This window comes from Vigna unguiculata, chromosome 6 (genome assembly GCF_037176805.1).
Source record: "Vigna unguiculata cultivar grain cowpea cultivar isolate G323 ecotype 2 chromosome 6, ASM3717680v1, whole genome shotgun sequence".
NCBI lineage: Eukaryota > Viridiplantae > Streptophyta > Magnoliopsida > Fabales > Fabaceae > Vigna > Vigna unguiculata.
The window spans coordinates 26,354,255-26,373,268 of record NC_140797.1 but is presented as its reverse complement, the minus strand read 5'-3'; the positions used below and the strand labels follow the sequence as shown (position 1 = coordinate 26,373,268).

The 19,014-nt window shown below is 35.6% G+C and overlaps 1 pseudogene; it reads left to right on the top strand.

The window, feature by feature from the left end:
- Positions 1-14,250: 14,250 nt before the first annotated feature.
- Positions 14,251-18,700, top strand: LOC146885692 (uncharacterized; annotated as a pseudogene).
- Positions 18,701-19,014: the final 314 nt, after the last annotated feature.

Genomic DNA, 19,014 nt, shown 5'->3' with positions numbered 1-19,014 from the left:
AACAAGTATGAGCGATCAACATTCGGTAAACCACAATGAATTAAACTCACCAAAACGAGGGTGAGGGTCGAACAGTGCAGTGGCTGGCGAGGGTGGAGAGGTGACGACATCGGCAATCCAGAACACAATTCCTTACAAATAAAAAACCTAGCAGCGATAACAATGGCAAGAAGAAGAATGAATTAAACTGACCAAAATGAAGGTAAGGGTTGACGAACGCGGTGGCCGACGAGAATACATAGCTGCTCCGACGTGGAACCCAGACGATCTTGGAACGTGGAACTCAGACCCACGTTGGCAGCGGAGAGGCGACGACTGCGTAGAGGTGACGACAGCAGCGAGGTGACGACAGTGCAATCGCGACGTCAGTGAGCAGCGGCAACGTTAATTGGCGTGGTGAATTTGGGGGAAGAAAGTGAATTTGGGGAAAAAAAGTGAAATGCGATTTCATAATACCGCGAACTTTACCGAAGGATATCATCCGTCGGTAAGTATGCGACATCCGTCGGTAAATAAGTGGCTAATTTCACATAGACATTACCGACGGATTAATCTGTCGGTAACTAAATTCATAATTCCATACAAGCATTACCGACGGATTAATTCGTCGGTAATCATGGGTGTCCGTCGGTAAGTCCGTCGGTAAATAAGTGACTAATTTCACATAGACATTGCCGACGAATTAATCCGTCGGTAACTAAATTCATAATTCCATACAGGCATTACCGATGGATTAATCCGTCGGCCACGTGCAAAAAGGCGACATCAAAAATTGACAAGATAAGAGAATTAGTTAAAACAAAACTACTGGAAAAGTTTGGGAAGTAAATATTCAAGATTGGGTTTAACAGACTTTTTTCAACCTTTACGCCTCAAACACTTCGGCTAAAGGCTAGGGGGATGTGTATTGTTCTGGTCATCTAGGGCTTGACCTGATTCTCGAAGATGGATGAGACATTCCAAAACTGGCCTAAAGTTTATGGACCCAAGAATTGGGCCTAAGTGTGTTTAAGGACTAATTGATATTTTGTTAACAATTATTATTGTATAGGACAAAAGAGATATTTTGTTAGTCGGTTATTATTTTTGTAACTACTTTGTGTAACATCCCGATCGAATATTACTAATTAAAATAAGATAAAATAAAATAAATAATAAATACGCATTAACCTCAACTGCCTTTCTCAAACACACGGGAAAAATTTAAAACATTTATTAACTCGTCCGAATTTATAACTTTAAGTTCCAACACCAAAATACAAATCCATAAACCAATAAAAACAATCGTTCTCAAATACATAAAAAGTAATACAATAATAAAATTCCATAAAATACATGCTAGCCCCACTCCGGCTCTATGCCTCACCAGCACCGCTTGCAACATCATCTGCTATTGTGTAAATCATTACACAATCATCGTCAAACATAAGCAAATAGGGTGAGCTAACATATATAAATACATATATATACAAAATCATAACTCAATATCCACACACACACATCAGAGAATTTCATCGTCTGATTTTACACGCATGGCCACCACCATGTTTATCCACGCTCTACATCTTTAGATGTTAACCTCAAGATACCCTTTGTTGCCACACCTATAAGCCACAACTTGTAGAACACGTGAGGGAAATCATGCTACGGACCACGCTCTGCAACGCTAGGTGGAGTTCCCAATACGAACTACAGTACGTACTCTCGACACAAGATTAGCACATCACTGGCCACAACCTGTGATTGCTCAATCGAGTGGAGACCCTCCGTACGAGCCATAACTTACACACTCACACTGGTAACACACCATTTTGAGCCATAACTCAAGGAATATCAAGTGTTAATCCTTCATCTCGAGCCACAACTCAAAGGATGTCATTTCGAGCCACAATTCAAGGAATGTCGCGTGGTTACCCTACATCCTAAGCCATAACTCAAGGGATATCATTTCGAGCCACAACTCAAGGAATGCTTCAACAAAGTCCATCCTTATGGTATCACTCAAAGCCTTGTAGACCACGCACATCCAAAGCATACAAGCCATGACCCTACATTATCGCCTGGCCCTGCTCTAGATCACTTAGCGGGTGTTCATCACTATCAGGCTATTTATACAAAACCCAGAAAACTGGGTTGGAAAGCATGTGTCGCCTGGCGGTTGGTTCCTCTAAGGAACCCAGAATTACACAACAAAGATATGTGTCGCCTGGCCCAGGTGGTTTCTGATGCAACTCGTCCTCTCACTCATAAAACATAGTAGTTCCTCTAAATTTCCTCTCCTCACAATGTTCTCCAATGGTAGTCTCCAAAACACACTCTAGCACTCTTAATTAGACCCTTAATTATGCCATTCATAAGCCAAGGAGGTTCGAACACACAACTACACAATTATCAAGCCAAGACATAACCAACCATTCCATTTGTGTTTCATGATAATTTCCATACATCTAGAATTTTATTATCACTTATCATGATCATACATATTATTAAAAATAATAACAATTAAATCAACCCACAATTAACAAACATAAGACTTGAACCTAAGTCCCCTCATAATAACCAAGTACTTTCAACCATTTGAGGTAGTATTATTCCACATCACAAACCCCAACATTAAATTTCATAAAGGTTCTCACTACCCTCATAATAATTATTTTCTTCAAATTTTGTCTTTGGTAAAAGATATAGTATTTTTTTTCCGGAACACATGATAATGTAGATATGGATCTACCAGAAATCCTTGAAAAAGGCATTCTTGAAATTTTATATGATTGTGGAAAATTGATTCCACAATAGACATAGGATGAGGTCCAAAAACTAACATACCATAGGAATGAAAAAATCAAATACATTATGATGTGCACCATGATAGAAAAGAATATTTCAAAATTAGTCACAATACATCAACAGAAAGTATATAGGAAGAAATGACCAAGGCGCAAGATATCGAAGTCATAGATATAGAAGTTTTTGAATCAAAGTTTGATTACAAAGAACATTCAAATCTTATGGTTAATGCATAAGACAAATCCTGTAAGACTCAGAAAAAATAATTATTAGTTTAAAAGGTGGTGGTTCGACGTGAGGAGTATTATTTAAATAAATAAATAAATAAGTAATTTTAAAGAGGTGGAGTGTAACACATTTGGCTAGAGCTTTGTCATGGGTTGATGGTCATGAATTTGATTTCTAATGTGTGCATTTAGAGTGTTTATATTTTAAATATTGTTTTTATACTTGTTTTGGAAGTGTTTATGTGTGTCTTTGGTGTGACTTATATTTTATAATTTATTTGGCATGTTTCTAACTATTTTCTTGAATGCATTAATTGTGTGGATATTATTATAAGAGTAATGATACTTTAACCTAGTAAATCTTACCCTTTTTTAACCTACCAACGTGTCATCCGTAGTGGCATTTAAATTTTAGATTTTAATTAACTTTTGAGTCATGTGATATGGCAATTGAGTGAAATGTGAGGGCACGTGTGAATTTGTGAGAATGGGTGAGGGAGTACAGTTCTTAAAAAGAAATTGCTGAAAGAAATTTTGGAATAAAGCGGTCCGCATCAAAAAAGGGTTTTGGTTCTTCCTTCCTCGTCGCTCAAACCTTCGTCGTCGTTTCTCAAACCTTCATCGTCATTGGAGCCTTCGATAGGAGGCACAACCTTCTCCGATTGTCCTAGTGAGTTATTCTTCGAAAGAGGAAATGTTTGTCGATATTCCTTTTGTCGTTTGCATTATTTTTTCTATTTCTTCTTCGGTAACTCGTGAACCACATAAACCATTGAAATATTTTTTGTGGTTGCAGAACTTTCACAGACAAAAGCGTCTGAGCATTCCCCGAAAGTCCTTCGTTTGATGCTCTAAAAAAACCCTAGCCCTTGACAACCATCCCAGTGTGTCGTATGGTTCTGGTGCCTTGACGGAGTCGTTTCGAACCTCTATTTTTTTCCTTCTGAATAACAGTCAAAAGTTCGTTGCTTGGTGTGTGGTTTGGTTTAAGTTGCTTTCTTTGTTGGTAAGCATATTTTAATTTTCTTTTTGTTAAAGTTATTGTTGACTGAATGTTATTGTTCGATTATGCAAGTATTGGATTTTAGGGTTTTTTCATTTTTGATTGTTCTCTATTTTATACGTGTGATGTGGTGGTTATGTGTTTATGGGGTTGCATTGCAATTTGGTGTTTGGTGAGCGCGCCCTCACCGGCGTGAGAACTGCCTCACCGTCATCAACCTCGTCCATGATTGTCGCAATTGCTATTTGTGCCTTAACAAAGAAGCTATTGTGGTCAAGTTCAATGGCTACCACATTTTCATTGCCGCGAAGGACATGGGAATCCGAGTAGACCCACCACACCAAATCTATAATGAAGGGAATACCGTTACAAGGGTAGACAGAAAATGGGCAGGACACCGTTAGTGACAATTCAATGAGAGGAAAACATGTGACTGTTAGCAAGGACAACAATATAAGCACACGAGCCAAGAGAGAAAGTGTGTGGTTGAAGGACTACGTGACTAAGAGAGAAAACCGTTAGAAGAGAGAAGGGAGGAAAAGATTGGGGAATTCATCTCTCTTATGATTCTCTCTTTTTCTGGAATGTTTTGTGTTCTACAGATAGGAACCTTTGAATGAAATAATTCCATTGTCTCTCTTGTGTTGCTTTTCTTTCATTTCAAATTTTTTGGTCTGCGTTATTGTTCCATTGATTGCAGGGTGGAGGTGCTTACATTGGTGCTTTCATCGTAATTCATGGCAGAGAATACCAGATTGAAGGAACTTCAAGGGGAGTTGACTCGCATGAAGGAATCAATGGTGGACGTGCAACGATTGGCTTCCACAGTGGCCACGACAGATAAGGATTTGAAAACCTTGATTGCTGCTCTTCTAGAGCGTCAACGTGATGACTCTACTCATTTCGAGACACTCGAAACTTCTATGGTTTCTGTTTTGAAAGCAATACAGAATCTCGATACAGGCCACCGTGTTTCCTCTTCTTCTCCATCATTCTAAGTTCGCAACGTTAAACTGGATTTCCCTAAGTTTGATGGGTCCAACGTGCTCCAATGGATCTTCAAGGTAGAGCAGTTTTTTTATTACTACAATACCCCCGATGATCAACGTTTAATTATTGCTTCAGTGAACTTGGAAAAAGAGGTTGTCCCCTGGTTTCAAATGCAAGCTCGAAATCATGCGTTCCCATCCTGGGTGGCGTTCACGAGAGCATTGGAAATGGCATTTGGGCCTTCACCTTATAAATGCCCCCGTTCAGATTTATTCAAACTCACACAGTCAGGATCAGTGCACAAGTATTACGTTAAATTCACAACCCTAGCAAATCGTGTTCAAGGGATTACATTAGAGGCTCTCCTGGACTGTTTTGTAGGCGTGTTACGTCAAGACATACATCGCGACGTACTGGTCCAAGACCCTAAAACCTTAATGAGGTGTGTGTCCTTGCCCAAATTATTCGAAGAAAAATATGCTGCTCAACACAAATTTTATGGTTCCAAGAGTTCTCCACCGAATCCATTACTCCTTGCCGCAACACACTCACTGAAAATCACTACGTTAGCTCATGCTGAGGTTCAATTACGACGTGAAAAAGGCCTTTGTTTCACTTGCGACGAAAAGTATTCGCTCTCTCATCGATGTCCCAACAAACAGTACTTATGGTTGCATCTTGATGAAGAAGATTTCGCGACTAATTCCACACTTTCAGACAGTGTTTCGGAAGACAATATTGAGCCTCAACCGCCACCTGAACCACACCTGTCGTTTAATGCCCATAAGGGCTCTTACGGTTTAATCACTTCAGGCGCATGTTTCACACAAATGCTATTGAGGAAATGTATTGTCTTCAATTTCACAAATCCAGCACGACACATGATCAGTTTCTCGAACTTCGAGTTGATATGGAGCCTGAGTTAGCTCTATTGCTGCATACCTATAAAGAGGTTTTTGCAGAGCCCAGGGATCTTCCTCCAAACAGATCTCATACACATACCATTCCTTTATTATAGGGTTCAAATCCAGTTAAAGTAAGGCCTTACCGATACCCGTTCAGCCAAAAGCAGCAAATTGAAACTATGGTGTAGGAGATACTGGATACTGGCCTAATTGTGCCCAGCACTAGCCCTTTCTCTTCTCCAATTATATTGGTCAAAAAGAAAGATAGGACATGGCGATTTTGTACAGATTATCGGGCATTGAACGCAATTACCATGAAGGATAGCTTCCTAATACCTATAGTGGATGAATTGATTGATGAGCTTCATGGAGCTAAATTTTTTTCCAAATTGGATTTAAGAGCTGGCTATCATCAAATCTTGATGCAAGAGGAGGACAGGTATAAAACTGCCTTTAGAACACATCAAGGCTTATACGAATGGAATGATGAAGGATTATCTTGTTCCTTTTTAAGATTATTGAATATGGTGTGAGTTGATTAAGAAAGCTAAGTGAAATCCCCACTGGACATTAAGATAGCAAGCTATCTAGATGTGAAGGTTCCTTTCACAAAGCTCAAAAGAAGAAGATGATGGATTGATTCAAAATGAAAATGCAATGGAAAGCACATAAATCATAGAAAACCAAGAACAATTAAAGGAAGAAGAAAACATAAAATGGAAAGGGAAGAAATGGTAAAAATGTGAGAAGCACGCCACTACAAGGCTAGGCTAGAAGCCATGGCAACCTTGAAGATGAGTGGATGTGTGCCGCCACTTGCTATGCAAGATAAGGCTTAAAAGTATTCACTCCCTAGGGAGGAAACTCTCACAAATGGTTGAGACACAAGAGTGTTTTAACTTCAAAATGTTCAACCCTTTTACATGTCTAGGAGCACCCCTTATATAGAAGAGTTTAGGGGCCTCTAAGCAAATAAAAGATACCTAGCATGGTGTGTGCAAGGCTAATTTCGTTCTAGGACAAAAGGAGACCAAGAATGTGTCTCATATGTCTCTAGAAAGTGGCCATAGTGTGCTAAAAACAAAGGAGACCAAAGGTACATAGGTACACTTGCTTTATGCCTTTTTCTTTATGCTTTATGCCTTTGCTTTACTCTCTCCTCCACATCATTTATGCTCCCCAATCACCATGTGCCACCTAGCATTGCTTTCTTACTCCTAATTAACCTACAAAGCAAATAAACATAGATTAGCATGTTGGCTTAAGTCAAGTCAACTATAGTCAACAAGTCAAACCTAGTCAAAGGTCAACAAGTCAACTAAAGTTGATTCAACTAAGTCAACTTAGGGAATCAAAAATAACAAGCATAAATGAAAGGGATGAAGGATTAGTGAACTTCCTTTCTAAACATGCTTAGTCTTCTTAAGCATGTGCCTCCATCCTTGATTGAGGTCAATCCTTCATCACGAATGGATGGTGATGCCTTTTGGGCTCACCAATGCACCGACAACATTTCAGGCTCTCATGAATAATATCTTTCAGAAACTACTCAGGAAGTCGGTTTTGGTGTTTTTTGATGACATCCTGGTTTATAGTCCATCCTGATGCATGCATCTAAAACATTTGGAGAAAGTCTTTCAACTGTTACAACAAAACAAACTTTATGCCAAATTCTCTAAATGCTCCTTTGGACAACAGTAAGTAGAATATCTGGGCCACACAGTTTCTGCTACAGGCATTGCGATGGATGAGAGCAAGATCAAAGTTGTCATGGCTTGGCCAGTACCAAAAAATCTCAAACAATTAAGAGCCTTTCTTTGATTGACAGGATACTATAGACGCTTTATCAAGCATTATGCAACCTTGGCTGGTCCATTCACGGAACTATTGAAAAAGGATAGCTTCCACTAGTCTGAAGCTGCAGAAAAAGCTTTTAATACCTTGAAAACAACTTTAACACAAGGTCATGTTTTGGCTTTGCCAAATTTTTCCATACCCTTTCAATTAGAAACTGATGCTTCTGGAATTGGTATTGGGGCGGTGTTGATGCAGGGCAAGCATCCGATTGCTTATTTTTCCAAAAAAATGTCTCCTGCCATGCAAAGGCAATCAACTTATGTGAGAGATCTATATGCCTTAACAGAGGCAGTGGCCAAATTTAGACACTACCTCCTTGGTCACAAATTTATACTTCGAACAGATCAGAAAAGCTTGAGAATTTTAATGGATCAGAACTTACAAACACCATAGCAACAAAGATGGCTTCATAAGTTACTTGGTTATGAGTTTTCTATAGAATACAAGCCGAGAAAAGACAATATACCAACGAATGCCCTTTCTAGATCATTTTATGCAGCTTGGTCTCTAGCCGTACCTACTATAGTGACTCGATTGCAGCAAGCACAAGGTACTGATCACGCCATTCAGACCTTAATTACGGAGTACGTCAACAACTCAGGGGATGATCCTAATTATTCTATACATCAAGGGTTGTTATTATGAAAAAACAGAATTGTCATTCCAGTGGGCCATGAGTTAATTCAGACTATACTGAATGAGTTTCATAGCTCCGTCATAGGAGGACATGCAGGAGTTTCTCGAACGCTGGCAAGAATTATGACCCAATTCTATTGGAAAGGGATGGCTCAAGACATCAAAACTTATATTCAACAGTATTTAGTTTGTCAACAAGCTAAGACTGCTACTGCACTGCCCGCAGGCTTACTCCAGCCACTGCCAATTCCGAACCAGATTTGGGAGGACTTGGCCATGGATTTCTTACGGGCCTTCCTCTATCGCATGGTTTCACGGTCATATGTGTTGTTATTGATAGGTTATCTAAGGCGGCCCACTTTATTCCGATGAAACAAGACTTCACTAGCAAATCAGTGGCTGAACTATTTTTTAAGCACATAGTCAAATTACATGGATTACCCAAATCCATAGTATCAAACAAAGACAAGGTTTTTACTAGTCAATTCTGGAAGTTTTTGTGGCACTTCAATGGTACTACACTCAAGATGCCATCCGCCTACCATCCACAATCAGATGGACAATCTGAGGTTCTTAATAAATGTCTCGAACTGTATTTATGTTGCTTTACTTTTGATGCTCCAAGGGAGTGGTCTAAGATGTTGTCATGGGCGGAATATTGGCATAATACAGCATATCACACAAGCACGGGTATGACTCTTTTTCGAGTTGTGTATGGGAGAGAGCCCCCGAAGATACTCCCATATGTTTCGCAAGCAGACGACCCTCTCTCAGTCCAGGAACAATTATTATCTAGGGATGACTTACTTCAAAAGCTCAAGTCCATTTTGCAGAAAGCTCAACAAGTCCAGAAGAAATATGCAGATAAAAAGTGAATTGAGGTGGAATTACAGGTTGAGGACTTAGTTTTAGTGAAACTTCAACCCTATAGACAACATTCATTTGCTTTACGCAAAAATCAGAAGTTAGGCCTTCGGTACTTTGGGCCTTTTAAGGTGATAGATAGAATCGGGAAGGTGGCTTACAAACACCAGTTACCCCCATCAGCGAAGATTCATCCCGTTTTTCACTTCTCGCAACTGAAATTATGTCATGGCCAACATGATCAGCCATGCCTTCCCTTGCCAATTTGTGATAGTGAGATTCCTCCTCTGATTCAATCAATGGCTGTTTTAAAGTCCCAGACAATCATTCGAGGTGAGCAACAAGTCCAGCAATCTCTGATCCAATGGGAAAATGGACTCCCAGAAGAAGCCACTTGGGAAGATAATTTATTGATTGCACGGGCCTACCCTCATTTCAACCTTGGGGACAAGGTTGATTTTGAAGGAGGGAGTATTATAATGAAGGGAATACCGTTACAGGGGCAGACAAAAAATGGGCAGGACACCATTAGTGACAATTCAATGAGAGGAAAACACGTGGCTGTTAGCAAGGATAACAATAGAAGCACACGAGCCAAGAGAGAAAGCGTGTGGTTGAAGGACTACGTGACCTAGCAGTGCAACAGGGGTTTAAGAGAGAAAATTGTTAGAGGAGAGAGGGGAGGAAAAGATTGGGGAATTCATCTCTCTTATGATTCTCTTTTTCTCTGGAATGTTTTGTGTTCTGCAGATAGGAACCTTTGAATGAAATAATTCCATTGTCTCTCGTGTTGCTTTTCTTTCGTTTCAAATTTTCTGGTCTGCGTTACTGTTCCATTGATTGCAGGGTGGAGGTGCTTACAAAATCCTTCCAATGTTAGACAAAGGGTGAGTTACATATAAATCATGGCTTTTTGCTTAGCATATCACCAATAACCTCAGTAGCTTATCTATCTATTTTTGTTTATGCTTTAACCAGTACCCTTCAAAGCCACGCAAATCATCTTCAATGCGATTATATGCTAAAAGAGACCTTGCCAAAGACCTAGAACAGTACCCCAGTAAGAGTAAACGTCTCTTGAAGGCCTTACTAAGTAGGCGCCACTATAAGAAATTTGCTGATTTGCAAGGGAAATTAGCGAGGGAAAATTTTACTCGCTAATTAGAGACAAATTAGCGACAAACATATATTGTAGCAAAGTTGTAGCTAATTAGTGAGGGACTAGATACAACATAATATGGTAGCTAAGTTGTAGCTAATTAGTTAGGGATTAAACACAACATAAATATGGTAGCTAAGTTGTAGCTAATTAGTTAGGGATTAGACATAACATATATATGGTAACTAAGTTGTAGCTAATTAGTTAGGAATTAAACATAAACATAAATATGGTAGTTAAGTTGTAGCTAATTAGTTAGGGATTAAACACAACATAAATATGGTAGCTAAGTTGTAACTAATTAGTTAGGGCTTAGACATAACATATATATGGTAACTAAGTTGTAGGTAATTAGTTAGGAATTAAACATAACATAAATATGGAAGTTAAGTTGTAGCTAATTAGTTAGGGATTAAACACAACATAAATATGGTAGCTAAATTGTAACTAATTAGTTAGAGATTATACACAACATAGATATTGTAGCTAAGTTGTAGCTAATTAGTTAGGGATTAAACACAACATAAATATGGTAGCTAAGTTGTAGCTAATTAGTTAGGGATTAGACATAACATATATATGGTAACTAAGTTGTAGCTAATTAGTTAGGAATTAAACATAAACATAAATATGGTAGTTAAGTTGTAGCTAATTAGTTAGGGATTAAACACAACATAAATATGGTAGCTAAGTTGTAACTAATTAGTTAGGGCTTAGACATAACATATATATGGTAACTAAGTTGTAGGTAATTAGTTAGGAATTAAACATAACATAAATATGGTAGCTAAGTTGTAGCTAATTAGTTAGGGATTAAACACAACATAAATATGGTAGCTAAATTGTAACTAATTAGTTAGAGATTATACACAACATAGATATTGTAGCTAAGTTGTAGCTAATTAGTTAGGGATTAGACACAACATAATATGGTATTTAAACTTAAGCTAATTAGTTAGGGATTAGACACAACATAATATAGCAACTAAGTTGTAGCTAATAGTTAGGGATTAGATACAACATAATATGATAATTAAGTCGATGCTCATTAGCTATGATTTTAATAATAAAATGATTTTATTGCTAATCCAAAACTAGTAAATAGAATTTCTAATTAAAAAAATAATATACAAATTATTTTATAAAAAATGAATTTATTAAAGAAATTTTTAAAAACTATCAATGTATTTAAAAATCTTCAAACATATATTTTATTATTATATAAATTAATCCCTTATTTGTAAATTATTTTTATTATATATATATATATATATATATATATATATATATTAAATAATAACTACCATTTAACTAACACAATATTTTTTCCCATTTAAATATTATTACAAAAGGTATTAAAACAATTCTTATTAATTATATGAAAAATGAAATGATTAGCTATTATTTTGATAATTATTTATTTTCTTTTATGCTATTTTTTATATTTTATATTAATTTATTTGAATAAAAGAATTATTAAATTAATAATTAATTTATATTGTCACATATTATTATATATTATTATATTTATGGTACAGTTTGTTTTATTGTTTAAAAATTTTTAAATATGAAATAAATTATTTAGGATATATTATAAATAAAAATAAATTGTATGTATCTATTTTATTTATAAAATATGAATATTCAACTTGATTTAATTAAACACTTAACTTTAAAAAATATATATTTTATATAATATTATATATTTTATATAATATTATATATATATATATATAATATATAATATATAATATAAATACTATAAATAAATGAAAATGATACAAAATATAGAATGAAAGTCAACGAATTAAAAACATAAAACTTATAACTGAATCTATTCGTATGAAACTTTTAAAACGAATTAAAAACATAAAGCATACAACTTAAAACTTAATCCTATTTGGTTGAAACTTTAAACAGTTGCTTCTCGGAGACATTCATGTCACTGTTCAAACATTCATGTCCTTTTGGTTGAACGGTCGGAGACTTGCAAGCATCAGAAGCTCGCATAAGAAGCTCGCATCGAAGGCTGTCGGATTTCGTATAGTGACTCGCAGGCACCGGAAGCTCTCGCATCGAAGGCTGTCGGATTTCGTATAATGAAGAAGTGCGAACATTAGGGTTTTGATTTCAGCTTGGAGACAGTACCGAGAAGCTCGGAAGTGAAGATAGTACCGAGAAGCTTGGAAGAGAACTCGAAGAGGTTGCAACGACGTCGAGTTTGGTTCCTAAATCAGGTTTATTATCTCGACCTCTGTCATTTCTCGTTCATCTTCTTCGAAGTTGGTTTGGAGAAAAAAAGTTTTCTAATCGATTAACTATTTTGAAGAGAACCAGGTTTGGGAGGTTGTAGCAATATTATCAAGTTCAAGTTCAGTTTCATCGGTAGTTCAGATTACAGCGATATAGTAGGTTAGTATGGTTCAGACAATTCATGATTTATCAGACTTGTAGTAACTGCTTAGAGGAAACACTATCATTTTTCTGCAGCTTGTAAGCTACTGTCAGGTATAGTTGAGCCCAAGCTGAGAGATGTCTACATTTTTGTCTACATGTGTTATATGTCAATAATTTATCAGATTTATTCCATATTCCAATAATTGCACAAATTTCTTTCAACTTACCGGGAAGGCAAGATGATGTAGTGTTAAAAGTCGCACACATTCCACACTTTTCAATCCCAATCCTTTTACACTGAGCAAGTATTCTCTGTATGTGTAAATCAATTTTATTATGGATATATTGCCTTACTGGAAAAAAAGTATCATCACTTGTGTGTGTTTTACTAGTGAAATGAGAGAGTTCAAGATGTTGGTTTCACCAACAAGATTAAATAAATGCTAACTTTATTGTATAAGAAATAGTACTTCATTAGGAAGTGTAATTAACCACTGGACTTACTCTGCTTTGTCTGGTGGAACGTCTCTCAACCATTCAAGGTCAATGCTTCCATGTTCTTCAACCAGTCTATTCAGGAAATTCTACATAGTGTATCATGTACTATAAGTTGCATTCATAGGGTGTCTGTCTCAAGAAAGTTATAAGTATTTCATGGTACTTTATTCTACCTAAATCTGTTCTGCAAGCCTGTTGTTCATACCCCGTTCTTTGATGGTCTAGGCAATTTCATTGACATCTACACATCTCACAGCATCCCAATCCAAAGAATCCATGGTGTTTGTTGTCTTTTCTCTTTTCCCAGCCTTAGCTTGTGCTTCTATTCTTAAACTATCCCAATTAAAATCATCCTTTTGATCTTTTCCTTGACCCTTGCTCTTTGTTTTTATTGGGGCAGAACTTATCTCATTGGTTCCATTCGTGGCATTTTTGTGCTTGCCAAGATCTGATCCTCTTTCTTTCTGCATAAGATCTTGAGTTTTTCCATGGCTGTTGAAATTGAAAAAGCTTTGCTGCTGGTGATTGCTTTGTTCTTGAGGATGGACTTGAGACACCATAGTTTGAGAAAGAGTAATTACAACTTGGCTGGTAGGTTCTGTTGTTGTGAACTAGATCTGTTCATACCATTTTCATCCTTTTTCATCAAGTCACTTGACTATTTGGTTTCGAAAGGATCAAAGCAGTCGTGGGAGAGGTTGATGGATGCTTCTAAAGAGCCTTGAGAACACTTGATTTTTGCAAGCTTTCTTTTGGGTTGTCATGTTGCCTACATAAAGGTTGATCATATGCATTGAAGACGAAGAAGTGGTGTTATTGGTACGAGTAGGTCTTGTGGTGTGGCAAAGAGCACTTTGAATCATGTTTTTAGAACTCATGATGTTTGAACGTATATTGATGAAGTTGGTATAAGAAACAATGAACGGAATGAAGAGTCACGATTGTCATGTTTTTATGCAAAGACTTATTCCTTTGGCATTTCGTGACATGTTGCCAAGGCCAATATGGAAAGTTTTAACTGAACTGAGTTTGTTCTTCGAAGAGATTTGTGCAATTGGAATACATGTTTCTATCATGGACAATGCCATACTTTCCATCATTGAAACAATTTGCAAGCTTGAGAAGATTTTTCCACCAGCATTTTTTGACTCAATGGAACATTTGGTAATACATCTCCCATATGAAGTTAAGGTTGGAGGACCTGTGCAATATAGATGGATGTATCCATTTGAGAGATGTATGTTGTACTTGAGAAGGAAGGTTCGAAATAAGGCAAAAGTTTGAAGGATCTATTTGTGAAGCATATATTTTGGAAGAAATTTCTAACTTTGCTTCTTTATATTTTGATCCAAGCATTCAAACAAGGTACACTAATGTTCCTCGTAATGATGATGGTGGTGAACAAAAACTGGATGATAAATTGTCTATTTTTAAACATCCATGTTGCCCTATTGGCAAAGGTCAACATAGATTCTTAACAGATGAAGAACTTCATATTGCTGAGACATATATCTTGGTGAATTGTAAAGAATCAGAATCTTATCTTCAGTAAGTTTTCTTTTTAATTTATATGTTTATGCATTTTATAATTATATTAGTTATGTTATTAATTACCGTATTGTTAGACAATTCGAGGATTCACTAAAGGAAAGAAATCCTAATATATCTGAGGATGAAATACTCATAGCTCGAGATAGAGATTTTAGTAGATGGTTGAAACAACAAGTAAGTAGTCTCTCCCATACTCTTTATAATGTACAATTTAATATTTATTAATTATAATACTGATATAATTATGTTTTCACTTTTCCAATAATTCATAGGTTAGTACAAGTCATGTCCAAGATCAAAAGATTCGAGAGATAAGTTATGGCCCACTGAAGGTTGTGACTTCTTATAATGGTTTGATTGTTAATGGATATAGATTCCATACAAAGGATTATGGACATAATAAGTCCACCATGAATAGTGGGATATGTGTTCGAGGAAACATATATGGTGAAAATGATTTGGACTATTATGGTATTGTTGAGGAGATATTAGAATTATCATATATTGGATTTGAAAACAAAGTGCCTATTCTACATTGTCACTGGTTTGACCCTGTCAATGGTGTTAAAGTTGATAATGTCTACGGGTTGGTTGATATCAATCATAAATCAAAGCTTCAAACAAATGAGCCATTTGTATTAGTTGGACAAGCTCAACAAGTTTATTATACAAAATATCCTCAAAGTGGGAGTAAAAATACTAGTGATTGGTGGGCAGCTTGCAAGGTTAAAGCAAAATTGTTTATAGTTGAGACACTGAATAATGAAGAAGATTTTTCAAATGAGCAAATTGCTATTGATTATTTTCAAGATGAAGAGTCCACAAGAATGAGTACTATTCTTATTGATAATGAGATCATACAACTATTTGACGCACATGCTCCAATGGAAGAAGTAAATATGGATGATATACAAAGTTCAATTGAAAATGTAAATCATGATGAGGTCAACAATGAACACAATAAGGATGATGGGTTCATGGATGAAGATGAGAAGTTAGATGATTTAGATGATTCAAATATGGAGTTAGATGAATCTGATGAAGAATGGTTATGATTGATTCTTTTCCATTTCATTACCTCAATATTCTTCCTAGTAATTTAGATTCTGGAACCTGCTCTATTTCTTTTATATTTTTCAAGCCGTGTAAGAAGATTGTGGAATTATACTCTTTCATTAGTCATTGTCAGTTTCGACATTTATTTTGTTACATTACACTTGACTTTGATCATGGATTGCTTTTATCCTCTCTTTTTCCCATTCACAATTTTAACCCAAATTTGAAGCATTTGTTAGTTACCTAAATTTAAAGCTTCATCTTGAGCAGTGAGAATTGGATCTCAGAATTGGATTGAGTGCTATTAAATTAGAGCTCTTTTGTGCACTCTCTAGCAGGTATCCAAATTTTCTAGCAACCTACTATTAGATAAATATATAACATGTTATTATATTAAATCATTACTATTAGATAAATATATAACATGCTATTGTATTAAATCTTTGAACATTGAACTGTAGTGGTTACAGTACATCGAATTTGTTGGCAATATTTGGTTCTCTATTATGCTCCTTAAGTTTTCAATATGGCATTACTCTTTTCTAAGGGTTGCTTGTATGCATATGAATGTGTATATAGACTTAATAAGGCAAGTTGGTAATGAACTCATGGTGATTTTATTTAATCATTAAGTAGACAATAAAAATTTATTTTTATATTCAATAAGAAGTAGATAAGTTTTCAGGCCAGATGGATCAATTATTTAGCTATAAATAATGTCACAATTATATTTCCATGACAGGAACTAAAATGATTGTTCGAGGAAGAGGTAGAGGTCAAGGTAGTCACACTCTAAGTCAACTTAAGCCTATTCAATGTCATGTTGGTCCTTCAGAACTAGATCCTATTTTGCAATCACCAGGTATAATTGTTGAAAGCACTCTAAATTTTTGTATCTATTTAAGCGAATCTAACTACCATTTATATGTAAAAAGAATCAAATTTTGTTATGTATTTAACAACATTTATCTTCATGAAAAACAAATGACAATTCATTTTGTTTAGATTAAGAGAAAAAAAGAAGAAAAAAGGCAATAAATTAGCTTTGTCAACAATTTCTAGTTTCAATGTTTTTTTTAGGTGCTACTTCAATTGATGGTAATCAATCACCACCTACCACTCTAGTGTTTGATGGTGGTCAATCAAATGTCAATCCAACATCTAATGACCTACCTACTCAAGATCCTTCAAGTGTATATTCTCATAATGAAGTTGATAGGAGACTTGTCATATCTGTACAAAATGTTAGCAGACCGTAAGTACATCCAATCAAATATTCAATTCAATGTTGCTAATTTTTGGTTTGTAAAATGATTATTTGAACATGCAGAAGAAGGTTTGTTCCTGATTCTGTGACTCGAGATATCATATCTGAAGTATTGATGAGAATGCCTAATCCAGCTGAGAAATGGAAAACTTATTCTGCTGATATGAAGGAAATCTTATTCAATGATTTTAAGGCAAGTTACTATAATCTTTTATCTTTATATTACATTTACTTATTATCATTAATTTTGATAAATTTGTATTGATGTAGAATAAGTACCGATTTGCATCAGATTATGATCGTAGCATGGCAAGAAAGGTTTGGACATGCATGGATCGCTATTCTGACTCTTTAGCTAAGGCAAGAAAAAAGGCAAGAGAAAGAGCAAACTCATATAATATAGAAGACTTAAAAGGTTTTGGGCCAAGAGGAATAAGGACTGAGATGTGGGACGCTTTAATTGACATATGGATGACACAAGACTAGAAAAAGAAATCTATTGCTGGTAAAAACAATAGGGCTGCCAAGCCAAAGGCTATGGTGCACACTAGAGGGTCAATAAGCTTTGGACAACACTTGAAAAAGATGGTATTCATTTTCTTATTTTGTAGAAATATCTATGACTTTCTAATAATACTTATATATTGTATACATTTGGTGGATATGATTAGTGCATCAATCATATACATAAACATACTTATTATATATTTTGATATACATTTGGATTTTGATATATATTTTACAGGAGGCGGAACGTAATGGGTCTGTTTCTTATGGTGAACTATACACCAAAGTTCATAAAATAAAAGACGGTCAATATGTCTCCAATAAAGCAAAAAATTTCATTATAAGTATACATGTAAGATAATTTATTTACTTATTTTATCTTATATTACAAAATGATTGATTTACTATATATAGGAATCATATGAAAGTGCTATGGTAGAAAAATATGGAGAAGATGTATCAAAGCATCCTAAAGTTGATTTTGAAGTATGGATGAAAATGGGAGGTGAAAATAAGAAAGGTAGAATTCACGGTATTGGTCGTAGCTTGGAACTTGCCATCATCAGTGTGAATAGTTCATCTTCATCAGTTGTAGGTCCTTCCACAAATCCAAATCATGCACCTACAACAGAAGAAATCACGACAATAGCTACACAAATGTCTCAAATGCAACAAGAAATGCAGACACAGTTACATTTACAAACTGAATCTCAAAAGCAACTACAGATAGAGTTACAAGCACAAATAGAGGCACATGCACAACAGGTACAAGCTCAGTTGAAAGCACAAGCAGATATGCATGCACAATTTCAAGCACAATTCCAAGCACAAATGCAAGCACAAATGCAATCACAAGTAGAAATGCAAAATCTTTTACAACAACAAATGCATACACAAATGCAAACACGAATGGAGTTTTTCAAGACACAAATATTTCCTGCATTAAAGATATCTTCACCACCGTCTGTCATGAAACATGGCGAGAAGAAAATATGAAGATGATGATGTTTTTTTTTTTGTTTCTAAACACGTATTTTAATGATGTATGTTGACAATTGTGAAGACTACTTTCATTATGTTCATCACTTTTATTATTTTGAATGTAGTAACATTTGACATGTTTCATATAAAATGTTTGGCAAGATTTATACTTAATGTTATATTTATGTCAAAATGCATTTCATAAGGTACAAGTAAAAGAATGGAATATTTTGGATTGATGCAATTCACTACTATTTTTCTAGGGATTAAATTGTTGAATTAACGAGGGCTTAGGTAGGCATTAGCTAGGGATTAGCTAGGGAATAGCT